We start from the raw sequence: 10,002 nt of genomic DNA, 5'->3' as shown, positions 1-10,002 counted from the left end.
ACCTGAACAATTCCGTAAACAGTGCCGCACCTGGATCGATATAATGGGCAAATATGGCACTATTGTAACAGTGTCAGCGACTAAGGAACGCCCTGGGTGGTGAATTGGATCTCGCAGAAGCATTTGGTGCCATTTGGAACGAAGAGCCGTCTAATGCTTTCGCTTTTGAGCTCTTTCTCCTTGAGATTGAGGGATCTCAATGCAAATTAAAGTTGAAGATTCAAAGTTCAAAGATGGGAAGAAACTCTCAACTTGGCAACGATTCCTCTCCCGTCTCCAAGACGACAAGGATTGCAAATGAGGGGGAACACGAATGGAACAAGGGGATTGTCAAGTTTTCGAAATTGTTTTTCAGTTTGCTTAAGGAGAAGCCAAATTAAGATGACAGAACAAGGCGACTCCCCATTTGAATGACAGGACAACTGGCTGGTTGACTGGGTTGAAAGGTCTCGTAAGTTGACTTTGTTTGACAAACATGACGACGAGCTGGAATATTACTTTTTTGGTCCTCCTCTTCCATGTCTACTTCTCTTGGAAATGCACAAATTGTTCCCTCAAAATGGAACTTGTTCAATATTGGGAGGAAAATTGCGGAATCGTCCAATTTTATATCGGAGATTCCACCAAATCAGCGGTTCTCTCTTCACCACCACTACTCATGTTACATCACGAATTCAAGTACTCTTCATAGCCCCGGAGCAAAAAGCAAAAAAGCCTTCCTCACTTCACGACTCCTCCAACCCTCCCCTCAAAACCCTCATGGTAAGTGGAGCATCGTTGCTCCTAGGAGATCCTCGCCATTGGAGTATTTCGGGTTGTCTCCCGTCCACAAAGACAGGCTGCTGTACTCTAAATAGGAGGGAAAGAAAGGAGTTGGGGGGATTAGAGGACACCCGCCACCAGATCCACCCTTCTACTGAGTCCCTTTGCCGCCTGCATATTAGCAAGGTGGGTTGTCTTTATGAAAAGCAATTTTGGGCATTAAACTTCGGGGGCTTCTTCATTTTTACTCCCTCGTTCTTGGGAACACTGAAGCATCTGACCTCATAAGCAACACTCTTCCCGATGGGTGTCTCATGCCCGCCAACGTTGCTCTCAAAAAGAAAAGCGTAAGTCTGGAAATCAATTGATAGGAAAGGAAGAATCAACTTTTATGGTTTTGCTTATTGCTATTTATCTAAATTATTAGAGTGGGTGACCCTTAAGACCTACAGAAGGTTGGTTGGGCATCCAAGTTTTGACATTAGGGAGCGTCTCTTCAAAAGAGAGACGAGTTTCATGTTTTTCGTCGAATTTCCCGTCATTTTTCAGAACAAGGCTTAAAGTCCAGACTTCAAGGGAAAAACGAGAAGAAGGTTCCCCTCCCTCTCCTCTCAAAAATAAGGGTGGGTAGACCAAGGTAGTCGGGGGAGCAGTTGGTAACTAATTTAAGAGTTTAAGCATCTGTTTAAACCAAGTTGGTCTCTGAACCATGCTTTTGCTTTACTAAAGGAGGCAAAAAGAAATGGTTCTAGTTTTTTTGTAAACTCTTTCCCTTTCCTGACGTAATGCAGCGAAATCCGGATATAGGAGCCTCCCAAAAAATCTTAAAAAAGGTTCATATATCCCGATTGTTTCCATAACGGAAGTCTGCTTTTTCTAATTGATTTTGATACAGTGGTATTATCTGATGGCTCTAATGAGTTTAACAAGCATTGTTAATCCTTGAACATACATACTGTACTTTATCATTCATCTAAGAAATATCCATTTTGTTCCTGTTTGACCCCATTGGCCGACAGAAAAGCTGTTTTTCTTAACCATATGAAATGTCCGAATATTCAAACAGATTTTTGTCATCACCCCTCCATATGAAATTCAACATCTGAAATTGATCTAGAAAAGCAAAGATTTAGAGCAAGAGTCCAATACGTGATCCAATGTATAAAGCAAAAAATCGGTGTCAATAATAATGGTCCTTATATCAGAATTGTTCCTTTGAACGAAGTTTTTATAACCAGAAGGAGGGTCGGGTTTCAATTTAAGAGGGGTGTATCAATCAGAGAGACCTTTAACTAGAGGAGTGGACATCAGTGGAGCTAGGCCGATTTTACTTTTCGTCAAAGCCCTTTGACGGATGCATAAATGGACACAGGCAGAAAAGTATTGTCATTTGAGGGCAAAGTTCACACCATTTATTATATTCATAATCATCTATTCCCAAAACTTTAGACTTTTCGCTACATAAACGAGAAACTTTCGATATAGATAAACCATCGATATAGTCTGGTGGCATCCCTAGTAACTTGGGAAAGCTGAAATATTGTTATCACAAGGTGGCCTAGCTTTGCCAATTGCCATGTCCAATCATCCAGTTATAGGTATCCTTGTATCAATCAACTTGTTCAAACACGTTAGGTTTCCAAAAAAATGAAGGTTTCCTTTCTTCATTCCCTACTCCTTCTATCTTCAAATTACTTTCCCCTAATATTTGTAAGGAATATGAAAGCATTGATCCATTGACAGGTTGGCTTTTGAAACCAATTGTGGTGAAATAGTGAAATTGCCTCCCTCAAACAATAACAATCTGAGTGAAATACAGAAGCTGTGTCATTTTCAGTCCTTGAAATTAATAATGCGCGACCCAAGCGTTAGACTTACCTAATCAGTTCCTAATAGTAACAATAAATTGTAACGTAGTTGTGTTATAAAAGTCAACATTACTCCCTGTACTAAGGCGATCAGGCATCAAAAGCTAGTAGCTACATCATTTTGAAGCTTTGTCTTACGTAACGCAGACCGACCCAAAATAAAGAAATTTAGCATAATTTGTCCTAGAAGAGTAAGTAAAGCAGCTGTGGTGTAATGACCTTCAATGCCGGCACAACCGAACATGTTAGGTATATTGCAGGATGATATATTAAGTATTGGACTACTCAAACTTCGACTATAGGGAGTTCCGCGCTCAATCTGTGTCAGGACTCAGATGCTCCATTCGCTCTGGTGAGGACCTATTCCCTTGCAACATTACTTCTATCGGCATTCCGCAGGGGGATTAACTATCGCCTATTCCATTCAAACTTATTATATCTGATCTGCCAGAAGCCCTCGCACACCATATCACCACTTTATGATACAATATCTTCCATTTGAAGACGACCTGATTCTCTTGGCTGATTCAGTGATGGAATCTCAAAATACTATCGATGCGCTCTAAGGAGAACGGCCTTCAAGTCAATACTATCAAAACAAAGGCCATTTTTTTCATAAAGGTCGTCCGTCTTCTTTCCACCAACTTTAACCTGAACAATAGCCCCATTGAAATCGTCAATGTCTTAAATAAGTTGGTTGCACTTTCTCAACCCAACTATCTTTCACCAATCACCTCATATGCGTATACCAAGGGCCTCTGGAAAGAAAAGATATCCGTGTATATACTTAAATAGTATTTTAGGCTTACTGTCTACAGGATTTGATACAAGTGTAATAGACTTCCTGTCAGGAATTTCCCCTTCCAATTGTCCTTCTACTCTTTCCGGATCTAGCTCACTACACTTTTCCTTCATGGCCTAAACCTTTTTGGCTTCCCAACCCTGCCCAATCAGCCCTCAAAATCTACCGACACCACCTCACCAAGTTTCCTCGAGCGATACCTTGCGTCCCGAATATGCCAACAACGCATGGACGCATTTTATACGCATAGCCGAGCCTGTCAGCATCGTGCTGGCCAGGATTAATGTGCACCATTGTTGGGAATCTGACCTTTCCCGAGGTGATGACCAACACAAGTTGTCTTTCCCGGGTAAGGACTTAAGAACATCCTATTGTTCTTGGCCTGACACCCCTTTAGAATTTGGCAGTCAAGCAACTTTGACTTCCATCAAAATTTGGAGCTGACAAAAGATCTATTTATTCTAAACACCCTCTTTATTGCAATTTGCAAGATTTTCATTGCTCTACCTGCTTTTGTATTGTCTGCGACTCCACTCTTTCCTTTTTAATGTCTCCTGAACAAATCTGGTCATTTTTTGCCGTGACATTAAATTTCTATCATTTTTGATCCTAGATTTCAATCTTCCACAACAAAAAGTGATTTATATTTGATTAATTGTCCTTCATAGAAGGTAACGCAGCTGTGGTGTAATGGTGAACATGCCTCCTCCCAAGGAGGCGATCCGGGTTCGATTCCCGGCAGTTGCATCATTTTTGATACTGGATTTCAATCTGGCACAACAAAAGATGTGATTTAGACTTGATTATTTGATCTTCATGAGGTAAAGCAGCTGTGGTGTAATGGTGAACATGCCTCCCTCCCAAGGAGGCGATCTGGTTCGATTCCCGGCAGCTGCATCATTTTTGATACTGGATTTCAATCTGCACAAAAAACGTCATTTTAGATTCAGTATTTGTCCTCATGAATAGGTAAAGCAGCTGTGGTGTAATGGTGAATATGCCTTCCTCCCAAGGAGCGATCCGGGTTCGATTCCCCGCAGCTGCATCATTTTTGATACTGGATTTCAATCTGGCACAAAAACACGCCATTTAGATTTCAGTATTTGTCCTTCATGAATAGGATAGCAGCTGTGGTGTAATGGTGAACATGCCTCCCTCCCAAGAGGCGATCTCGGGTTCGATTCCGGCAGCTGCATCATTTTTGATACTGGATTTCAATCTGGCACAAAAACACGCCATTTAGATTTCAGTATTTGTCCTTCATGTATAGTATAGCAGCTGTGGTGTAATGGTGAACATGCCTCCCTCCAAGGAGGCGATCCGGTTCGATTCCCGGCAGCTGCATCATTTTTGATACTGGATTCAATCTGGCCAACAAAAGATGTGATTTAGATTGAATTATTTGACTCTTCATGAATAGGTATAGCAGCTGTGGTGTAATGGTGAACATGCCTCCCTCCCAAAGAGGCGATCCGGGCGATTCCGGCAGCTGCATCATTTTTGATACTGGATTTCAATCTGGCAAAAAACACGCCATTTAGATTTTCAGTATTTGTCCTTCATGAATAGGTATAAGCAGCTGTGGTGTAATGGTGGACATGCCTCCCTCCCAAGGAGGCGATTTCGGGTTTGATTCCCGGCAGCTGCATCATTTTTGATACTGGATTTCAATCTGGCACAAAAAACAGCATTTGATTTAGTATTTGTCCTTCATGAATAGGTATAGCAGCTGTGGTGTAATGGTGAACTGCCTCCCTCCCAAGGAGGCGATCTGGGTTCGATTCCGCGCAGCTGCATCATTTTTGATACTGGATTTCAATCTGGCACAAAAACACGCCATTTAGATTTCAGTATTTGTCCTTTCATGAAATAGGTTATAGCAGCTGTGGTGTAATGGTGAACATGCCTCCCTCCCAAGGAGGCGATTTCAGTTTGATTCCCGGCAGCTGCATCATTTTTGATACTGGATTTCAATCTGGCCACAACAAAAGATGTTGATTTAACTTGATTATTTGTCCTTCATGAATAGTATAGCAGCTGTGGTGTAATGGTGAACATGCCTCCTCCCAAGGAGGCGATCTGGGTTCGATTCCCGGCAGCTGCATCATTTTTGATACTGGATTTCAATCTGGCACAAAAACACGCCATTTAGATTTCAGTATTTGTCCTTCATGAATAGGTATAGCAGCTGTGGTGTAATGGTGAACATGCCTCCCTCCCAAGGAGGCGATTTCGGGTTGATTCCCGCAGCTGCATCATTTTTGATACTGGATTTCAATCTGGACAACAAAAGATGTGATTTAACTTGATTAATTTTGTATTTTTCATGAATAAGGTAGCAGCTGTGGTGTAATGGTGAAATGCCTCCCTCCCAAAGAGGCGATCCGGGTTCGATTCCCGGCAGCTGCATCATTTTTTATACTGGATTTCAATCTGGCACACAAAACACGCATTTAGATTTCAGTATTTGTCCTTCATGAATAGGTATAGCAGCTGTGGTGTAATGGTGAACATGCCTCCCTCCCAAGGAGGCGATCCGGGTTCGATTCCCGCAGCTGCATCATTTTTATACTGGTTTCAATCTGGCACAAAAAAGATCTGATTTAGACTGATATTTGATCTTCATGAAAAGGTAAAGCTAAGCTGTGGTGTAATGGTGAACATGCTCCCTCCCAAGGAGGCGATTCGGGTTCGATTCCCGGCAGCTGCATCATTTTTAGTACTGGATTTCAATCTGGCACAAAAACACGCCATTTAGATTTCAGTATTTGTCCTTCATGAATAGGTATAGCAGCTGTGGTGTTAATGGTTGCATGCCTCCTCCCAAGGAGGCGATCTGGTTCGATTCCCGGCAGCTGCATCATTTTGATACTGGATTTCAATCTGGCACAAAACACGCCATTTAGATTTTCAGTTTTGTCCTTCATGTATAGGTATAGCAGCTGTGGTGTAATGGTGAACATGCCTCCCTCCCAAGGAGGCGATCCGGGTTCGATTCCCGGCAGCTGCATCATTTTTGATACTGGATTTCAATCTGGCACAACAAAAGATTGATTTAGACTTGATTATTTGTCCTTCATGAATAGGTATAGCAGCTGTGGTGTAATGGTGAAACATGCCTCCCTCCCAAGGAGCGATCCGGGTTCGATTCCCGCAGCTGCATCATTTTGATACTGGATTTCAATCTGGCACAAAAACACGTCATTTAGATTTCAGTATTTGTCCTTCATGAATAGGTATAGCAGCTGTGGTGTAATGGTGGACATGCCTCCCTCCCAAGGAGGCGATTCGGGTTTGATTCCCGGCAGCTGCATCATTTTTGATACTGGATTTCAATCTGGCACAAAAACACGCCATTTAGATTTCAGTATTTGTCCTTCATGAATAGGTATAGCAGCTGTGGTGTAATGGTGAACATGCCTCCCTCCCAAAAGGCCGATCGGGTTCGATTCCCGGCAGCTGCATCATTTTTGATACTGGATTTCAATCTGGCACAAAAACACGCCATTTAGATTTCAGTATTTGTCTTCATGAATAGGTTTAGCAGCTGTGGTGTAATGGTGAAACATGCCTCCCTCCCAAGGAGGCGATTCGGGTTTTGATTCCCGGCAGCTGCATCATTTTGATACTGGATTTCAATCTGGCACAAAAAACACGCCATTTAGATTTCAGTATTTGTCCTTCATGAATAGTATAGCAGCTGTGGTGTAATGGTGAACATGCCTCCCTCCCAAGGAGGCGATCCGGGTTCGATTCCGGCAACTGCATCATTTTTGATACTGGATTTCAATCTGGCACAAAAACACGCCATTTAGATTTCAGTATTTGTCCTTCATGAATAGGTTAGCAGCTGTGGTGTAATGGTGAACATGCCTCCCTCCCAAGGAGGCGATTCGGGTTTGATTCCCGGCAGCTGCATCATTTTTGATACTGGATTTCAATCTGGCACAAAAACACGCCATTTAGATTTCAGTATTTGTCCTTCATGAATAGGTATAGCAGCTGTTGTGTAATGGTGAACATGCCTCCTCCCACAGGAGGCGATCCGGGTTCGATTCCCGGCAGCTGCATCATTTTTGATACAGGATTTCAATCTGGCACAACAAAGATGTGATTTAGACTTGATTATTTGATCTTCATGAAAAGGTAAAGCAGCTGTGGTGTAATGGTGAACATGCCTCCCTCCCAAGGAGGCGATCGGTTTGATTCCCGGCAGCTGCATCATTTTTGATACTGGATTTCAATCTGGCACAAAAACACGCATTAGATTTCAGTATTTGTCCTTCATGAATAGGTATAGCAGCTGTGGTGTAATGGTGAACATGCCTCCCTCCCAAGGAGGCGATTCGGGTTTGATTCCCGGCAACTGCATCATTTTTGATACTGGATTTCAATCTGGCACAAAACACGGCCATTTAGATTTCAGTATTTTGTCCTTCATGAATAGGTATAGCAGCTGTGGTGTAATGGTGAACATGCCTTCCCTCCCAAGGAGGCGATCTGGGTTCGATTCCCGGCAGCTGCATCATTTTTGATACTGGATTTCAATCTGGCACAAAAAACGCATTTAGAATTTCAGTATTTTGTCCTTTCATGAATAGGTTTAGCAGCTGTGTGTAATGGTGAACATGCCTCCCTCCCAGGAGGCGATTCGGGTTTGATTCCCGCAGCTGCATCATTTTTGATACTGGATTTCAATCTGGCACAAAAACACGTCATTTAGATTTCAGTATTTGTCCTTCATGAATAGGTATAGCAGCTGTGGTGTAATGGTGAACATGCCTCCTCCCAAGGAGGCGATCCGGGTTCGATTCCCGGCAGCTGCATCATTTTTGATACTGGATTTCAATCTGGCACAAAAACACGCCATTTTAGATTTCAGTATTTGTCCTTCATGAATAGGTTAGCAGCTGTGGTGTAATGGTGAACATGCCTCCCTCCCAAGGAGGCGATCCGGGTTCGATTCCCGCAGCTGCATCATTTTTGATACTGGATTTCAATCTGGCACAAAAACACGCCATTTAGATTTCAGTATTTGTCCTTCATGAATAGGTATAGCAGCTGTGGTGTAATGGTGAACATGCCTCCCTCCCAAGGAGGCGATCTGGGTTCGATTCCGGCAGCTGCATCATTTTTGATACTGGATTTCAATCTGGCACAAAAACACGCCATTTAGATTTGAGTTTTTGTCCTTCATGAATAATTTAGCAGCTGTGGTGTAATGGTGAACATGCCTCCCTCCCAAGGAGGCGATCGGGTTTGCATTCCCGGCAGCTGCATCATTTTTGATACTGGATTTTCAATCTGGCACAAAAACACGCCATTTAGATTTCAGTTTTTGTCCTTCATGAATAGGTATAGCAGCTGTGGTGTAATTGGTGAACATGCCTCCCTCCCAAGGAGGCGATCCGGTTCGATTCCCGGCAGCTGCATCATTTTGATACTGGATTTCAATCTGGCACAACAAAAGATGATTTAGATTTGATTATTTGACTTCATGAAAAGGTATAGCAGCTGTGGTGTAATGGTGAACATGCCTCCCTCCCAAAGGGCGATCCTGGTTCGATTCCCGGCAGCTGCACTATTTTTTGATACTGGATTTCAATCTGGCACCAAAACACGCCATTTAGATTTTCAGTATTTGTCCTTCATGAATAGGTATAGCAGCTGTTGGTGTAATGGTGGACATGCCTCCCTCCAAGGAGGCGATTCGGGTTTGATTCCCGGCAGCTGCATCATTCTTTGATACTGGATTTCAATCTGCACAAAAACACGCCATTTAGATTTCAGTATTTGTCCTTCATGAATAGGTATAGCAGCTGTGGTGTAATGGTGAACATGCCTCCCTCCAAGGGCGATCTGGTTCGATTCCGGCAGCTGCATCATTTTTGATACTGGATTTCAATCTGGCACAAAAACACGTCATTTAGATTTCAGTATTTGTCTTCATGAATAGGTTTAGCAGCTGTGGTGTAATGGTGAACATGCCTCCCTCCCAAGGAGGCGATTCGGGTTTGATTCCCGCAGCTGCATCATTTTTGATACTGGATTTCAAATCTGGCACAAAAACACGCCATTTAGATTTCAGTATTTGTCCTTCATGAATAGGTATAGCAGCTGTGGTGTAATGTGTGAACATGCCTCCCTCCCAAGGGGCGATCCGGGTTCGATTCCCGGCAGCTGCATCATTTTTGATACTGGATTTCAATCTGGCACAAAAACACGCCATTTAGATTCAGTATTTGTCCTTCATGAATAGTTTAGCAGCTGTGGTGTAATGGTGAAACATGCCTCCCTCCCAAGGAGGCGATTCGGTTTGATTCCGGCAGCTGCATCATTTTGATACTGGATTTCAATCTGGCACAAAAACACGCCATTTAGATTTCAGTATTTGTCCTTCATTGAATAGGTATAGCAGCTGTGGTGTAATGGTGAACATGCCCCTCCCTCCTCCCAAGGAGGCGATCCGGGTTCGATTTCCCGCAGCTGCATCATTTTTGATACTGGATTTCAATCTGGCACAACAAAAGCATGTGATTTAGACTTGATTATTTGATCTTCATTGAAAGG

General features: G+C 42.9%; 5 non-coding genes across 5 annotated transcripts; all 5 read left to right on the top strand.

The window, feature by feature from the left end:
- Window positions 1-6,370: 6,370 nt before the first annotated feature.
- On the top strand, window positions 6,371-6,442 carry Trnag-ccc (transfer RNA glycine (anticodon CCC)). The gene has a single exon. It is a non-coding gene; the product is annotated as a tRNA-Gly (tRNA).
- Window positions 6,443-7,278: 836 nt separating this feature from the next.
- On the top strand, window positions 7,279-7,350 carry Trnag-ccc (transfer RNA glycine (anticodon CCC)). Its single transcript has one exon. It is a non-coding gene; the product is annotated as a tRNA-Gly (tRNA).
- Window positions 7,351-7,884: 534 nt separating this feature from the next.
- Trnag-ccc (transfer RNA glycine (anticodon CCC)) lies at window positions 7,885-7,957 on the top strand. The gene has a single exon. It is a non-coding gene; the product is annotated as a tRNA-Gly (tRNA).
- A 230-nt stretch (window positions 7,958-8,187) lies between these two features.
- Window positions 8,188-8,258, top strand: Trnag-ccc (transfer RNA glycine (anticodon CCC)). Its single transcript has one exon. It is a non-coding gene; the product is annotated as a tRNA-Gly (tRNA).
- A 534-nt stretch (window positions 8,259-8,792) lies between these two features.
- Window positions 8,793-8,864, top strand: Trnag-ccc (transfer RNA glycine (anticodon CCC)). The gene has a single exon. It is a non-coding gene; the product is annotated as a tRNA-Gly (tRNA).
- The last annotated feature ends 1,138 nt before the right edge of the window (window positions 8,865-10,002 follow it).

The sequence above is a fragment of the Tigriopus californicus genome, chromosome 9 (genome assembly GCF_007210705.1).
Source record: "Tigriopus californicus strain San Diego chromosome 9, Tcal_SD_v2.1, whole genome shotgun sequence".
Lineage (NCBI taxonomy): Eukaryota > Metazoa > Arthropoda > Copepoda > Harpacticoida > Harpacticidae > Tigriopus > Tigriopus californicus.
This window is presented reverse-complemented; position numbering and strand designations above follow the sequence as displayed.